This window comes from Salvia splendens, chromosome 4 (assembly GCF_004379255.2).
Source record: "Salvia splendens isolate huo1 chromosome 4, SspV2, whole genome shotgun sequence".
NCBI classification, from domain to species: Eukaryota; Viridiplantae; Streptophyta; class Magnoliopsida; order Lamiales; family Lamiaceae; genus Salvia; species Salvia splendens.
Genome location: NC_056035.1, coordinates 29,952,138 through 29,965,090, shown reverse-complemented (window position 1 = coordinate 29,965,090; position 12,953 = coordinate 29,952,138). Strand labels below are relative to the sequence as shown.

Sequence of the window (12,953 nt, the reverse complement as noted above, 5' to 3'; positions counted from 1 at the left end):
ATCTTGTTGATTCAAGAAACATATGTTTCCCAGATTTGTTCTTGCAAAGATAGCCAACAACCCAAACAAGAAACATAACAATGAAAAAGATGGGGAAGGAAGAAGAAGATGATAAGTGTTATGATTTAGATTCAAGCTCAAGAAAGAAAACCCAATGGCTACTTTCACAAACAAAAACCTAATGGCTCCACCAACTAGCAACACAAGAACTAGCAAGCATACCTTAACAAATAATCTAAGCCCGGCAATAGATTAAATGCAACCACAAGAGATTTTGGATAAATTTTCAATGATGAAGATGGGTGCTCAAATTTGAGTCTTTGTTCTTCAATAATGTTCAAAGTCTCCTTCCCTTTGTTTGACGCTTCCCGGATTCACATCGTCCTCTCCTTTTTGAAAGGATTTGTCCTCAAATCCAGTTTTTCGATCCTTCTTTAGGACACTCGGATTCACATCATCCCCTCCTTCTTTTGAAGGATTTATCCTCAAATCCCGATCAAGTACACTTATAAAATCGAGCGAATCCAAATCAAATATCATAGTATCATACTAGAGGTTTATTTCACTTCAGAACCCAAAAGACATTTCACTAACAAGGAGATGGTTCTCACAATCACAATCAACGAACCAACTTACACCATCACATTCAAAATCGAATTTAGCAATGAGAACAAAGGAGACCTCAATCTTAAGATCATTTTCTTGAAGCTTACAAGGAATCATACCAAGTAAAGAATCAAGGTTGTCAACATGATGCTCACTTAATTGCTCCAACACTTTGAAGAAGTGATCACTATTATGAGAAGAATGTGACCAAAAACTATTATGCATAGCATGTAGGGTATGCTCAACACAAGACATGTGAACCTTGTAAAACACCACATGAATCTTGTAAAACATAACATCAATTAACATAAGGAACTTATCAAAATAAGTCCCTCGCAATTGCTCTAACAATTTCAAGACATAGGCACACACATGGGAACAATGCATTATTATGACTTTAATCACAACATAACCCACAAAAGACATGTGATTGGAAAGGTCCTTCACAAAACGACCATAGAACATCCCGATCCCGTTGAAGAGTCTAACCATTTTGCAATGAAAACATGACAAATACCAAGTTCTAAAATCATCAACAATTTCAATTCTCTTGGTCCTACTATTACCATCCACATATTTATGAAACTCAAAATTACGAATAAGTGTAAACTTAGACATCTTAGTATACAAGGAAATCATTTCATCTTTCGAGTTAGAATCCGCAATAAAAATAACATGCTTATCAATGTTTGGATTTCTCAAGAAGGGATCAACATATGATGCAAAGATGGACTTAGCATTCAAAGATTCAAACTATTGATGCCACAAATCACCAATGACAAAGATATCATCACACGTCGGCCTTGCAAAATCAATCTTACTCAAGCATTTCAAAGAAACATCACAAGGAAGCAAGGATAGTGCACTTGAACCTTGTGCAAGGAGCTCTTCGACTTGCTCTTGTTCCTCTTGATCATTTTCCGGTGAGGTAGTTTCCAAGCCATTTGCAACATGATGTCTCACTACCATGTCTTCAATTTTACTTACTATAAAAGGCTCATCAACACAAAAAGAAATATAAGAAGTGTTAATGGGTAAAAGTTTATATTCCTCACTGATGGCAAAAGGCAAAGGATTATCTAGTGCCGACCCAAGGTTGACCTTATAATCTAACAAGCCACTTTTTTTTCTTACATGCTTGTAGTTTTTCTCTCTTGATAGCTTTGATTCACACTCACCCCCACCACTCTCTCTTGGCTTTTGCATCTCACATTTTAGCCTTTTCTCACACTATATTTTTTTCTCTCTCTTGATCATTCCTTAAGTGCTCATTTACTTTTGCAATTTCATTTGGCTTGGTTTCCATGCTCAAGACTTGAAGGGCTTTTAATGGCTCACACTCGTCATTGGCTTCCACTATGTTAGACACGCCATCATTGAAAGTTGGGCGTGCGTCTAATTCATGTATGACCATGGACTCTTTTTCATCCTCACGTTGCTCTTCATCATCATCGGCAACAAAATCCACCATATGCTTGACACGCTCTTTAACAATGTAGTTAACATTGTCACACTCACTTTGAATTAAACTCTTTGAATGAGGGAAATTCGATGTCAACCTTGACGAAACCTTCGTGTGATAGCTAGGATGAGATAGGTCCACTTTCTTTGGTGAGATGCTTCTTCGGCTTGTGTCTCCACCACATGTCGAGAGCTTGAACTCTTCATTGCTTTACTAGAGACTTCCTCCCCCATTAACCACTCATGCACCTTATGACGATCATGATCCCTCATCCACCTAGAATGAGACTCTCCATGGAACTTTGGAGCTCGTTCCCTTCTACTCCCTCTATCAAGTCCATCATCATGGTACCTTAACTTGTAGCCACTCCTACCATGTCTCTCTCGGTCAATAGGTGCTATGGAATGGTTATGCCTAACTCTATCTCTAAGAAGACTTATATCCTCATGAAACGCCGTAAATCCTCCTTTATAGGCGAGTCATGCCTAGAGTTCACCATTTCAAGTACCTACAAAACAAATTGCACAAGACTAGGGACAAGTCCCTTTTTGTTGGTAACACAAACAATACACACACCCGAGAATGGAGAATTTAGTGAGGAGCTCACTTCCCATAATATATACCCCTTTCCCCAAAACTCACACCCAATGTAGCTCGGAAGGCTTACAAATTTTGGTGGCTAGGATACTCTCCCTCACTTGCTCTCAACGATGATAATCCACAAGGGTAGCACAATTCACAAACAAGATATGCAACTAGCCAAGTAATTACTAGTTTTAGAAGCCAAAAGATAAGTGAAAATAAGGTTCTAGGACAATAGGACAAATCAACAAACACTTTGTGTGCATAATTTCACACAACAACAATAGATCCAACAATTAATGTAATTTCGGCCTACAACTTTGTAACAATCAATTTGACATACCCAACAATACATATACCAATTTATAGCTAAAGCCCATGGATATTTTTTGAAGTATCTCTTTTTTTTCTTTTTTTGATAATTTTCTAACAATTACAAGAACAAGAACCAATGGCTCTTGATACCAAATAATGTGAATCTTGTTGATTCAAGAAACATATGTTGCCCGGATTTGTTCTTGCAAAGATAGCCAACAACCCAAACAAGAAATATAACAATGAAAAAGATGGGGAAGGAAGAAGAAAATGATAAGTGTTATGATTTAGATTCAAGCTCAAGAAAGAAAACCCAATGGCTACTTTCACAAACAAAAACCTAATGACTCCGCCAACTAGCAATACAAGAACTAGCAAGCATACCTTAACAAATAATTTAAGCCCGGCAATAGATTAAATGCAACCATAAGGGATTTTGGATAAATCTTCAATGCTGAAGATGGGTGCTCAAATTTGAGTCTTTGTTCTTCATTAATGTTCAAAGTCTCCTTCCCTATGTTTGGCACTTCTCGGATTCACATCATCCTCTCCTTCTTCCGGTTCTTCGATCCTTCTTTAGGATACTCGGATTCACATCATTTTTGCATAATCAACTAACTATCCGTACGTTTCATTCTCAAGAATAGTCGTGAAGTACTCGTATCCATCAAAGTGTATGTGCTTATTGAAGGATTTTTAAAACTAGCAAATTAAACCATAACTTTTGTACCTTTTGACAATTAAAATTTCGATAAAATTCATTTGAGATTGTCGATTTCCTAGATGATTATTCTGTAAATGGTGAAAATATAATTACAAAGGTACAAAAGTTATTACTATAATTTTATTTGTATGAGATAACTGCAAAAGTTATGATTTATATGAAAATTTTCCCTAATTTATCTTGTAACTGTTCCTTCTTTTGAAAAAAATTAACACTGTTTCTGCTGAAAACTGTGCATTTGAACTATTTTTTTGGATGATAAATTAGAGAAAATGTTCCAGGCATTTAGTTAGTTGAATTGTACTTACAATTTTCCGGCGTTTTTCCATTGCTTCTTCTGGGCCTCTCCCTCATGATAGTTTGTAGACCACCCCTACTGGCGCTGCGCTTCTTCTACCAGCGTTGCTCACTGCATCCCCAGCCTTATTGATGATCATGGACTTTCGGTGCAGCTTGCTGACCTGAGATTTTTCCAGTGAATTTCTTTAAACCATGTAGAGAGATTCAACTAATACCCTGTTGTTTGTTTTCTCTTTTAAGTTTTTCTACTTGTAGGGAAGCTGAAAATGAGCAGTTTCATGCAAAAGCAGCATTGGAATCTATGTCTAGTTATTACAAAAGGAGTTAGTGTCTCTTCAAAACTTGAATATTACAAAACTTGAAGCAAGGCGCAGAAAAGTGTTTGAGCTGTCGGCAGATTGCTGCATCACTTCTTCAAAAACAAAACTCTCTGTTGAATGCCTGACTTGATGATGTTTCAACAAACGAGCTAGAACGATATTAAACTGCATCTCCTGGATTCATACAGAACTTCACCAAGAGGGAAGCAACGTTCTCTGATTAAGAGAGGACTTGCCTAACTAAATATATACGCCTTCTAATGTGCTGCCTCAGCAACATCTGCTTCTCCATCACTGTAATCACCCCAACGTTTGATTGTCTTTCCTTCTACAGGCACTGTGTCCGTACTCCTAAGATCTGGAGATTCTGCATCTGCGTTGGTACACTCTCCTCCAGGTTGACAATCGTTATTCTCTACTGTCTGTTCAGAATGAGTTTCTTCATTAACATTTTCCTGTACTTCTGTTGTTTCTGAATGGATGGTTGTTGAGTAGATTGATGATTTCTGTCCATTCCCCTCTGACACGGCACAATGATTGTCTTCTTCATCAGCTTCAGTAATCTCTTCTGCAGGAGAATCTGTTGGATCTACTGAAGATATTTGGAGGCCATCTTGAGTTTCAGGTGTACCATTTGGTAAAGGTGGGAAGCCATCATGTGCCATTGCTACCCCATTCGGTGACATAGAATACCCATTTGCGGTAATTGGAACACAGTTTTGTGTAGCAATATAACCATTTGGGGAAACTGAATAGCCATTTGTAACCCATAATTGACCAGGTACAAACTCATTTGCATGTGGGTTCATTATTCTTGGAGGGTTGAAGTGATTTGGGTCCCCATTGTTTTCAGCATTGTGGAAAGCAGGCCTATTCCGTGGGACACGGCTACCAGATCTGTTATAGCCACCTGAGAGGCGAGAACCATATGGAACTCTAGCAGTAGCAGATTGATGTGGTGATCTACGGGCAGGGTTAACTGTAAGCACAGGTGCTATATTCACTGGAGGTGGCAATATTCCACCGTGCTCTGTATAGCCAGGTAGGACTATACTGGAACTGTTGACGGAGTATATGGAGGAGCTGCAGCAGGTAATTTCTTGGATGTTTCCTTTTCAATCTCTGTATCAACTTGCTTTTCAGCTTCAGTGGGCGACGGAGCAACACTTCCAATAACTTGGTTCGTTTCCTCATCTGTCAGCAAACCTACACTTTCACTTCCGTTATATGAATCAGCCTTCTTCTCTTCCTCCACCACCTTTTCTTTCAAACCAGAGGCATTATGAACCTCCAACTGAGTGGCAGTACCCCTGGAGTCTGATGGAGATTCAAGATCAGTCATCACTTGCGTTTCAGGTCCTGAGCTTGATTTTGTCAGCTTCCACTGTTTCAACTGTCATTTCTAGTTCACTATCAGTTACAGCATCATTGGAATTTTCCAAAGCACCTTTAGAAGCATGTTGATCTTCCTCCTTTCTATTTCCATTCATCTCACTTACCTCAACCACAAGTTTTTGAGTTTGATCTGCCTCCACTTTCTTTGATATTGATACTGTTGGATCGGGCCTATTCGTCTCCTTGATCACCTGCAGATTTTCTTCTGCAGAGCTCTCCCCATGATTTTGCTCCGCAACAGCCTTAACAATGGTACCTGGAGCTAAAGCTACCTCTTTGTATGAGAAAAGCTTTCCAGCAGCATGGACGCTTACTGAACTAACAATAGAAGCTTTAGCAACTTCACCACAAGCTGGGCTTGGAGTATTAGGAGCTGATTTAGCATTGGCCAATTTTTCTTTGGCACTACTAGCTGGTGTAGAAGGATCGTTCTGCTTCAGCTTGAAACTAGCACTCTTGACAAACTTTTTAGGACCCTGTGGAGCTGGGCCAGATGAAGCTACATTTTCATTTGGACTTGTTTTAGGAGAGTTGAAACTACTTGGTTTACCTCTGAACTTAGATGGATGAGAAGCAACCAGAGAATTGGTGTTCAATTTTGCAAGGCTCGGCCTCTTGGAAGCAGAGGGCCTGCGGCCTATAAGAGAGCGCCCCTTAGCCTCTTGCCATCCTTCTTCAGAGATATCCTCCTTCCCAATGCTATCATTTTGGTCCAACAATGTTTTATCTTCTAGAAATGAATCGGTTTTCTTAATCGTGTCCACAAATTGAGGTTCAAATTTGTTTTCCAATCCAGATCTATTTTCTTTATCACTAGAGTTCTCTGCAACAGGTTCACTTTCCAATGTGAGCTCGCCATTTTGATATTCATCCACTGTTTCTGAGTTTGGACTAACTTTTCCCTTAAGCTGTACAATAAAGATGATACCTGGTCACGGAATGCCACAGAAGACAAAAATAACAAAATATATTAGAAACATGATTTTAATCTTGGCACGAGCTTGCTTCTTTTGGGCTTCTCTTGCTTTCATCTCTGCATCAGGGGTTATGTAGTCCAAAAGGTCCGAAACACTAATTTAAGACATTTTCATTCATCTTTAGTGTGAGACGGAACAACAATTAACTATTTCTGTCATGCAAAGTTACAAAAAAGCATGTGTATTTAAATTTAGAAAATAAGTAGAAAGGAATTCCAACCTCAAATGGCCTTTGCTAGAAATAGAGGCGTCTGGCTTTGTAGTTCCATTGCGTGCAGCTTCTTGCTGCTCCAGTGCCTTGGACTCGAAGTATTCTAGCCATGCAGCTGCATCCTGTAGAGATTTCGGACAAGGTTAAGAAAAGGGTCACCACCAAAAGTCATTCTTTAATGATCAGGCATAAGCATTACCTGTGTACGTAGATCTTCTGATCCTAGTTTAGCCTGTAGTATCTGAAGTGTGGTCTGATCGTGTTGAACACTCAGGGACTATGCTTCCATCAACGAGAGAGCGATTGCAATAGCATGATAGCTAGCCGCTGTCTGGAAAAAAAAGTAATGAAAGGGCGGAGATTCAGTATATAAAAAAACTTATGCCTTCTAGGCGTCGCCATTAGGCAATAGTTTCCCTCATCTTCCTATTGGAAGAACTCTATTACGAAGTTTTATCATTTTACAATGCAAAAGGTCCATGTAAGTAGTAAATCGGACCTATGAAACAACACATGAATATATAACCACCATTTACACACAAAAACACAAAAAGAAGAGATTACTTGTATATGATCAGCTCCCAGAAGTCTTTGGTTACACTTGAGAGCCTCATGGAGATATCTAAGAGCAACATGGACATTCCCCAAACCTTCTTTCATCATAGCTACGTTGATATAGGTGGCAGCAGTATTTGGGTGAGAAGGGCCACAAGTTAGATGCAATAGATACAATGCACGGTTGACATATCTGAAAAAAAATAAGTTCTCCAGTTAAAATATATAATTAAGGATATCCAGAAACTCTATGATTTATCCATCTGATGCCTTCATGTTCCCTTGTTTCCATATATGGTGATATTATATGCATACATGTAGAAGGGCCATAATGCAAAGATACATAGACTATCTTTACTTACTTCAGTGCCAGCTCAGTGTGTTGGAGTCTATAGTAGAAGACAGCTAAATCTCCATAGCTTTTCATTGTGTCTGGATGATCCAGACCAAGCTCTCGCTCATTGATATCTAAAGCTTTTTGCTGGTAAATGGTGGCCTGTTCATACGATAAAACAATTAGATCAGAAGTTTATTAACAAAACTATTTTAAAGTTAAAAGGCTTTTGGCATGCTCAGGGCTGTCCAAATTAAAGTGCACGAAACATAGTTCAGCAAAATATGGGTGTTTCTTTGAGCTACTGACATGCAATGGAGAAGACTGTAAAGCTTGCCCTTTTCTGTGACATTACATGCTTGGCTCAACATTTTGCATATACTGTTACTAGGGTATTAATATTATTATGTTATCGGCTAATCAGGGATTCTTCATTGTTATGGACTGAATCCTCATACCTGATTAAAATCCCCGGTGTGGTAGAGCACCACAGCCAACAGACTATATGCCCCTGCTGTCATTCGATGATAAGGGCCACAGACAGAAACCAATTTCGAGAGTGCCTACAAAAGAGAAAATAAATTATTATAGTCGTTATCTCACTCCTGAGCATGATTTGATCATTATCTAAAGCCTCTCAAGGACAGGGGTATAAACTTACCTTTGTTCCATAATTAACCGCATCCTCCAGTTTGCCCTTGTCCAAGGAAGTCTTCGATGATTCCAGAAGTGTGCGTCCATCAGCAGATGAGCAAGCGACGTGCTGTTGGAAAACAAATTCTATGAGAACTACTTGAAACATCCTCTAAAGAAATATTTTCAATTTTTTCATATGAATACTAACAGCTTACTTTATAAACAGGCACCATGCTGATTATATCTGATTTTTTGAATGGGAAGGGAGAGTCCATATCATAGTCTCTCGGAACAAGTTCATGCCCAGTCTGAAAATAAATAAATTAGTAGCTACCTTCTTAGCTAAGCAATCTAAATTAGCTTACCTTGTGCAGAGTCCTCGGAGAATAGCAAACTTTCTTAAATCACTGCGTGCCTCATCCTTCCATTGCCAGCCAAACCTCTTGAAAAGGAATGTCTCGACCCACTTCCATTTCAATTCATCATCATTATTTACATCTGCGTCACCGTTTTTTGCAGCAGGTGTCCCCAGCAACAAATTCAAACAAGAAGCAATAGATGAAGCCATATTAACAATATCATCAACTGCTGCTACAACAGCCTGAATGATATATGCTGATACGCTCGAACAACCATCTCGTGAATACAAAGGGACTGAACATGAGGGAGCTTGTCTGCTAGTTCGACCTGATAAGGATGATTCGAAAGGAAATAAGTCGGGGAAAAACTACGAGAGTTAACAACACATAATGTGAGACTGGCAAAAGGTAAACAGTGGAGAAAAAAGTCATTATAGGCATAAACATAACACATTTGAAAAGTTTAGAGGAAGAATATTAGCAATTCATAACATACATCAAAAATTGAAGCACAAAACTCGAGCCAGGCAAATCTTGGTTTTTCCCCAAAAACTTATGTTATGCTTCTATAAGTGGCAAATATCCAGCTTCAGTTAATGGATCTTGTTTGAGATGTGGGGCATGAAAACTTTTTTTTACTAGCACTAAAAAACATCTTTTTATTAGTGTTAAATGTCTAAATCTTGTCCCATATCAACTTGGTGAAGATCCGATCTAATCTATATAAGTGTGGATAACTCTCCCCCCCTTATGAGGCCTTTTAAAGGGGGTGAATGGCCCATTTCTAATATGGTATTAGACCGGGCCCAAGTCGATGATGGATTTCTTTCTCTCTTATTTTGCCTATCCACGTGATGGAAGTTCGATGTGTCATTCCGGCCCACTCGTGCGGGGGTGTGTTAAATGTCGAAATCTTGTCCAACATCGACTTGGTAAAGATCCTATCTAATCTATGTAAGTGTGGATAACCCTCCCCGCTTATGAGGCCTTTAAAGGGGGTGAGTGGCCCATTTCTAAAAATTAGTATTTATGACTAACTGACCTAGATAGATATGTGACATCTAAACCAACTAATATGTACAATGGGTCGACATTTTAGATGGACAAGGAGTATGCAACGGAAATCAATCAGGACATAAACTATAGATGAACAACAAAACAAATGAAATTACCACACGGCCCAAGGAGCACATCTGCAAACCCCTGGTATGCATGAAATCTGTCAGCGTCCGGCCATCAACTGGTGAAAGTTCAAGTGACCCGAAATCAGCAACCTGTCAGAAGAAAATGGAAGAAAATAATAAATATCAGTTCCGAGGTTCAACTTCAGGTTAAAGATATGTTCTGAATAAAAGAATTACCAATTTTGGAAGGGCTGTTTCAGCATAATATTTGTGTGCCATTTCAATCAACTCTTCAGGTGACTGCAACCACCAATTGCCGGATAGATTAGGCCTTAAATTTGCCACTATTTATAAATCAAAAGGTTTGTTTCAATTTGTTACAGTTCCAAAAGAACCTTTCTAGTTATGAACTTCAAAACACCTCTTGAGAGATGTAAACCTGATTAAGAATAACAAAACAGAAAATATACTTTATTACAAAGCAGAAAGGCAACCTTAAGGTGAAGACCAGTTTCTGATTCTTTAAGGCACAAATATGATGATTCGGGAAGCAAATTTTTCCATATAATCTCCTTGTCATCTTTATCAAAGTCCTTGTTTGAATCTGAATTGCAATTAGCAGAAACTTCCTTGTTGGGGTTAGATTTATTTATTTGATCTCCTGACTTCTTTTTTTATATCCTTCAGCAATCCACCATTCTTTCCAAGACCCTTGACAGCTGGCTCAACTTTGACTTCTTCATTCTTTATAGGCTCATCTTTACCTGAAGCCTGATTTTGCAAATGTTGCACCCAACATGCGCCAAGCTCCCATCTAATGGATTTTTTAAGTGTCGAATCATCTCCCTGAAGAGTCTTTAGACTCTCGGTTAGCACCTGCCTTACCAAAGGCCAACTGGAGCATAATTCTTCCAGATCAGCATTCGGAACTCTTTGAACTGTGTTGGGTGATTGGGGCGTGGCTTCGTGCAACAGCATTCTCAAGCTGGAAACATAAATATAAAACAGAATGATTCATTAGTCCGGGATCACAATACTCAGTCACAGTATTTTTGTAGCGAAAGTAACTCAGTTTTTTATGAATGTGGAATTTGAACAGCATGAATGGTCTTTCCAAAGGTTGAAAAATCTGAAAAATATACAAATATCAAGTAGAGCTATCTCTACCAACTATTGATATTTAATGCATTCGCTCCTCCTTCAGGAAGGTCTTCAATGTCAATATCCCGAGGAATGGCTTTGTAGCTCCAATTTACCACAGCTGAAACTTTAACAATGGCTGTGTGCCCACAATGCCTAACAATGACAACGCCTAAAGTAGAAGCATCCTGAATGGACCAATAATCTCACAGTAAGAATTATAACTTCACATATTGCTGGGAAATAGAAGAGAAAATTTAATAGTTACTGAGACGAACATGTACGGTTGCATTTTCATCAGCAGTTATGCCTTTTAGCAAGTTTCTTTGAGTTACTTCTTCATGTGTAATTCCAAGAACCTTACTCCCATCATTTTTGCTATCCAACTTGGTGCTTCCATCTGGGGGATCTTTTGCAACGCTAATGAGTAGATCTTCAATTCTTTCCTCATGTAATAAAGATGAATCAGGATTACTCGCAGACTGCTGATTGTTTTCTATTAGATGCTTTATTGCAGCAACAGCTTTGAAAACCGAAACATCAACAAGTAGACTATGAAGGAGAAAGGCTTTCCTATCTCTTAGCTGACGCTCCTCAGATGTTTTACATGGCATTGCTGCCAAGATAGCGAGCTCCTTTGCCCATGGCCTTTAGTCGTGCTTCCCGTCTCTTCCCTGTCCGCCTCCACTTCCTCCCCAACACTCATCTTCAGTCGGAAGGGGAGGGAATGTAGAGGGATTCTCAGAAACAACAGAGGGTACTAACCAAGTGTTTGCTCGAAAACCATATGGAAGATTCCCAAACTGAGAGATTACAGGTAATGTTATCTTTGTGTCCAAAAATCATTTTAGGGTTTTAAGTTCTAAATCACTCACTTTGTTGTGCTCGGCGAAAGCTTTCATCAGAGTCTTAAATGCCTGAGCCAAATAGATATAACAGAAGTTGATGAACTTCAGAGAAAAGGCAGATGCAAACAGATTTGAATTGCAGAATTTCGAGAATACGAGAAGCTTAACAGGATAAAGTTGTCTTCACTTACAGAATGAAAAGTCCTGCTTATCTGCTTCAAAAGACCGGCTAATGAGTGGCTTACAAGATTACGCTTTCCGGCTGGATAAAAACCTTTTCGAGAGGCAACTATTGTTGTTGGCTTCCCGGTGCAAATCCGCACCTACATTCCAAAATTGATGGCAAAAAACAGCCCATCTCAGACACTCTGCCCCATGCAGCAATAGAAAAATAGCAGAAATTCATATGAAAAACATATTGTGAGCAAGTATTTCCAGATGCTAACGTCAATTTGGAACAAATCCGGGTTTTTTCTTCTTTTGTACTAGACAAAAGATATCATTCCTCGTTTGTACTGCACTTTTTTTTTGTTCCGGATTTAGGAGAGACGCATGACCCTCATGCGTCTCTTTTTAATGAGACGCATGACTCTCATGCGTCTTTCATAGAGACGCATGAGAGTCATGCGTCTCTCTTTTTTTCCGTTTTATTTTAACCCCGGAAAAGTGGGTGGCTGGCCACTCGTGTCGGGGCAGATTCTTGGTTTACATGGGCGCTGATATTGACTCAGATGAGGACGAGGTAGACGATCAGGCCAGCCATGAGGAGTCCGCGATCATAGCGGCGGATTTGTCCCACATTTACGCACTCGATGGCTGGCAGCGCGAGGAGGATATTGAACTGAGGGGAACGATTGGTGGCAGGCCAGTGCGGATACTTGTGGATACGGGGAGTTCCCATAACTTCTTACACCCTACGGTGGCTGAAAAACTGGCATTACCCCTGCGGCAGATCCGTCCATTCCGCGTGTACGTTGGTAACGGTGCGTCTTTGCTTTGTACCCACGCTTGTGTTCAAACTAGATTGGTTATTCAAAGGCATATTTTTCTGGTCGACTTACACAT

General features: G+C 39.4%; 1 pseudogene; it reads right to left on the bottom strand.

The window, feature by feature from the left end:
* Nucleotides 1-4,256: 4,256 nt before the first annotated feature.
* Nucleotides 4,257-12,953, bottom strand: LOC121800941 (annotated as a pseudogene).